Source organism: Suricata suricatta, chromosome 9 (assembly GCF_006229205.1).
Source record: "Suricata suricatta isolate VVHF042 chromosome 9, meerkat_22Aug2017_6uvM2_HiC, whole genome shotgun sequence".
Taxonomy (NCBI): Eukaryota; Metazoa; Chordata; class Mammalia; order Carnivora; family Herpestidae; genus Suricata; species Suricata suricatta.
In genome coordinates this window covers 63,442,655-63,447,762 of record NC_043708.1, presented here as the reverse complement: position 1 = coordinate 63,447,762, position 5,108 = coordinate 63,442,655, and the positions used below count along the sequence as shown (strand labels likewise).

Sequence of the window (5,108 nt, the reverse complement as noted above, 5' to 3'; positions counted from 1 at the left end):
ATATATATATATATATATATATATATATATATATATATATATATATACACACACCAAAAATCTGCAGTGATCAGTTGCATGGATCATATCATATGAGAGGCAAAACAGCATAGAAGAATTTTAAACTTCTGTTATCTAACAAGAATTTTGTGTCAGGTGTTCTAAATGTTAGCCCATTTAATCCTAATTATAAAAAAAAACAAAACAAGAAAATAGGTAATGCAATTCCTGTTTTACAGATACAGAAATACAAAGTGAGAGATCAGCTGCTATCCAAGGTCATTCAGTTAGTAAGTAGTGGAACGTGAACTGACCAGATTGGAATCTAGAACCTTCTCCATTTCACATGAGGAATTACAGGATAATAGAAATCTTAGGATATTAGGAATTAAAGGATAGAAAACTGAGAGATACTTAGATACTCTGGGGATACTAGAGTTACACAAACAAAGATTTATAACTTTCCTCATTCCCAAAAGATTGGAGACAGTATCTTGGCTGTTTCTAGCCGGTGTATAGGAGGGTATGCCATTTCCAGAAATGAAGTTTCTAAATCATAACTCAGGGTGGGAGTTTTTACGAAAGCCCCTAAGAAGTCTGCTAGTTCTTGCTGGGTTCAGTGGGAGCGAGTACAGATGACCCTCAACACACGAATGGTCCTCTGCTCTGTCTACTTGCTCCAGATAGCACCTTTTGGTCCTCGAAAGAAAAAGCCATTTCCATTACCTTTCCTAAATGTTGGTGTTTGGGTTTTTTTGAGGGAGGGCAGTCAGCTACAAATATGCCTCCATTATATAAATTTCTTTGAATACATCAATACTGTGGAACCCCATGCAGCTGCAAAAAGTAGGGAGGAAACTCCTGCTATATGCTATTATGGGATAGTCTACAAGACTACGGATGTATTGTTAAATTAACAACAACAAAAAGGTACAGAACACTGCATGTAGTAGGATGCCCCCCCCCCAAAAAAAAGTTCTATACACTTCTTATGTGTGTACATAGACTATCCCAGGATGGATACGCAATAAACCAGCCATCATTTGCTTCCTAGAAAGGGATCTGGGGGCCTGAGGTACATGGATGGGAGGAAGACGGAGAGACATTTCCCTGTAGACCTCTCTCATGCTTAGAGTGGGGCTCCCCGTGCATAGTATCTACTTCATTAAAAGGGAAAGAAAAGACAATAGGAAATTTTAGTTCACAAAATCTAATCACAAGTCTGATGCAGTCTTCTCATTTCCTACTTTGCTTTCTCCCTCTATAGCACTAAACACTGTTGTCTCCTCCCTACTTGAGATTCTCCTTTGACCTCCTTGGCTTCAAGCACCCAATTAGAGTCATTTGACTAGCGGTATGTCCCTGTCATTCCTTTATTTCTTTTTTTTTCTTTTTTATGTTTATTTATTATTGAGACAGAAACAGAGCAAGAATGAGAGAGGAGCAGAAGACACCGAATCTGAAGCAGGCTCCAGGCTCTGAGCTGTCAGCACAGAGCCCAATGCAGGACTCAAATCCATGAACTGTGAGATCATGACCTGAACCAAAGGTGGACACTTAACCGACTGAGCCACCCAGGCACCCCTGTTCCTGTCATTCCTAAGATTCAGACATCCTGGTTTAAGAATCAAGGTAAGAAAGGTCACTGAATTTGTCAACGAACACTTTGGACAGGTACAGCTTGAGTTACGCCATCTTGACGGGAGTGAAAAAGGAAGGACGGCTATTCAGTACTATAAAGGTCCTTGCTAATGTCTGCATTAAAAAATATTCATCCCCAACTGAGCATCTGGAACCAGAGCGTCTGAATTCAAGCCCAGCCTCACTTCTCATTAACTGAGTGGCCCCAAACAGGCTACTTCATGTCAGTAAACTTCCATCTCCTCATCTCTAAAAAGGGGGAAAGGAGTGTCCAACTTCATAAGAGTTGCTGTGCAGATTAAATGACATAATCCATGAAAGTGCCTGTCACCGGGTCTGAAGCTACAAGGAGGGGCTGCACTGTAAGCTCAAAGGCCCCTGGGGCTAACACACGCAGAGGCCTCGACAGCCTCTAGGTGCTGTGGGTGGTTTTGGAGTGGTTCTCACAGACAAGAATCCAGAGGCCGCCCCTCGCTCAGCACTGCAGCCTGTGGGCTCTTTGTGGCTACATCAGAGAGGGACCCGAGACCTTCCTCAAGACTGGTGCCACTGGTGTTCAAGGCTGCTGCAGCCATAACACAAGCTCTAGGACACAAGATTCTGTAGACAGCAAGGCAAGGTTCTGTACCCCAGGGGCACGTGGGTGGTTTAGTCAGTTGATCGTCGGACTTCGACTCAGGTCATAATCTTGTGGTTTGTGAGTTCGAGCCCCATATCGGGCTCACTGTTAGCCTGTCAGCACACAGTCTGCTTCAGATCCTCTGCCCGCCTCTCTTTGCCCCTCCCCCACTTACATTTTCCTCAAAATAAATACTAAAATAAAAAAAGATTCTGTACCTAACTCCGCACCTCTCCCAGCTGCTGAAATGTGGGGTCCAAGCTGCAGCCTTCCCATGTTTACACAATTGTAGGTCTCCTGTGGGGAAGGCAAATGTCCCTCACTAGCCTCTGGGGAGGCAGCAGTTCAAATATCTACTCTTAGAATACCACAGAATGTCCCAAGTTGTCCCCAGGCTGTAGTAACAGGAAGGGAAGGAAGTAAGTTAACCAATTTTCTCATTCCTCAGGTGCCATCTGTGATTTGCTCTGCCTCCCTCCTGGCGCAGAGTCAGCTGTGATCATCCCCATGTGGTCTGCCTGCGGGCAGCGCCTGCCAGCTGTCACCTCTCCCTCGGCCGCACATGCGGGCAAATCCGCCAGTGTCAACGCCCATGTATCTGCCTTGGCATGGACTCTGAATCCTGACATGGCATCGAGACCCTGCTCCAGTGTCTCCTAACCCCGGACATTCAGGCTCCCTGAATTCAGAGGCCTGTTTGATAGCCAACCACCCCCATGCTGACGTCAGAGTGGACCCAGTCCCAGAGACGATCCCTGGGCTCCGGAGCACGTGACGCTCAGGTTTCTGACAAATGCTTGTGTTTGGGAAGAAAGCCATCCAAAGGTGAGAGTGAAGGAGACCACTTTGATTTTGAAGCCAGGAAAAATAAAGATAGTAGTTTTCAAGGAGCAGAAATCAGCTACTGCCTGAAAGGAACATTTATTCTCTGTCCTCCTGAGGCAACAACCCCTCCCCTGGTGTTTTCTTTCCCTCTACTACCTCCTCGCACATCCCCGCTTTCCTTTCACAATATACGGAGACCCCAACTATGTACTGAAAATAGATGCCCAGGAATAAGCAAAATTAAAAGAGTTTGTCCCCACTGCTTTTAAAGATTTCACTTTACGGGACACCTGGGTGACTCAGCAGTTAAGCTTCTGACTCTTGATTTTGGCTCAGGTCATAATCTCACAGTCGTGAGATCAAGCCCTGCGTCCGGCGCCATGCTCAACAGAGCCTGCTTGGTGTCCTCTGTCTGCCCCTGCTCTATTCTCACTAGCATTCTCTCTCTCAAAAAAGGAAATAAATGAACATTTAAAAAAAACTGTTAAAGGGGCACCTGGGTGGCTCAGTCGGTTAAGCATCCAACTTTGGCTCAGGTCATGATCTCAGAGCTCATGAATTCGAGCCTCACATCAGGCTCTGTGCTGACAGCTTGGAGCCTGGAACCTGCTTTTGATTCTGTATCTCTCTCTCTCTCTCTCTCTCTCTCTCTCTCTCTCTCTCTCTCTCCCTCCCTCCCTCCCTCCCTCACCCATTCTCTCTCCCTCAAAAACAAACATTAAAAAACAATTTTAAAAAATTGTTAAATATTCTAATTTAACTTCTCTCTGGGTGTCCTCACCCACTCTCATTAAGAAGCTATAGCACCCAATCATTTGATCTTGGGCTAAGTCTCCAGACTACATGTCCTGTTTTCAAAAATTATAATGAAATTATTTCATTTCAAAGGAAAGAAAACAATGGTAGTAAGTGAATAGAATGCATCAGTGTTTGTGAGCCATTGCCTTATTCTTCTTTTAGATAAAAGGTTCTGAAACTATAGAATTAGAGCCACTCAGAATTGATGGGGACCCCAAGTGACTCAGCCCAACTGCCCAAGGCCTATCACCCCTCCGTCCCTCTGGGTCGGGGCTGTGCTCACCTGGCAGCCAGAGCCATCCTCACAGAGCAGAGCCAAACTGCAAGGGAGCTCGGCAACTCCGCCTGGCGCGGAGTCTGGTCTGGATCACCAGCAGAAGAACCAAGGTGCACTCGGAGATCTTGGAAGGGAGGAGGTTTATCTTACACCAGTGGGCTCAGAGAAGATCATTCTCCAAAGGTCTGAGCCCCTAGCATTAGCAGAGCTAACAATTCATAGTCCGTTACTTCCGCATTCCTCCTTACTCAGGGACAGGTGTTTCCTACTGGTCCCGATTTGTCCTATCACACCTTCATACACACACAAGCACATGCGACTTCTAACACGATGTTTTTTTTCACCTGACCACACACATCATGATCTGGCTTGAAGAATAAGCCTATCAATCAGCCATCAAAGAGCAGGTAATTCTAAAACTTCAAATGTGTCCAGAAGAGAAGGCTTCTTGCAGAGAGAATCCTCATGAATTCTCTAAAAGTCATCACGTTCACACAGTGACTATGAACCATGGCACAGGATTAGGAGTTCCACTTACGGAAAAGCGTCTCCTCTGTGGAGTAGCATGGGTTTCGTAAAGAATAGAATCCATAACCACACTTACAATAAACAGGTCTGCTGGCACCCTGCCAGATGAAAGGCACCCACTCCCAGGAGCGGAAAGCGCTAGGAAAGCTTGGTCATCGTGGGAAAACCCAGGCATCAGATTGCAGCCAACCTTCCTTTTGCTCGTCTCCTGCCTTCTCTGGCGCTCGAGGTACCTGAATCAGCAGGCCTTGTCATCGTCAGCACGCACAAGCCACAGTGGGGCTCAGCATTCCGCTCCCATTAGGTGTCAGTAGAGATGTTCACTTGTGTACAAAGGAGAACAGAAACAGGAAAATCCAAATGGCCTGAAGAAGTTCTGCCTATTCTTTTCTAATTTACTTATTTCTTGAGAGGGAGAGG

The 5,108-nt window shown here is 45.6% G+C and overlaps 1 long non-coding RNA gene across 1 annotated transcript; it reads left to right on the top strand.

The window, feature by feature from the left end:
* The first annotated feature begins 1,523 nt into the window (after positions 1 to 1,523).
* LOC115302495 lies at positions 1,524 to 3,160 on the top strand. Its single transcript, XR_003913496.1, has 2 exons — positions 1,524 to 1,632; positions 2,709 to 3,160. It is a non-coding gene; the product is annotated as an uncharacterized LOC115302495 (long non-coding RNA).
* Positions 3,161 to 5,108: the final 1,948 nt, after the last annotated feature.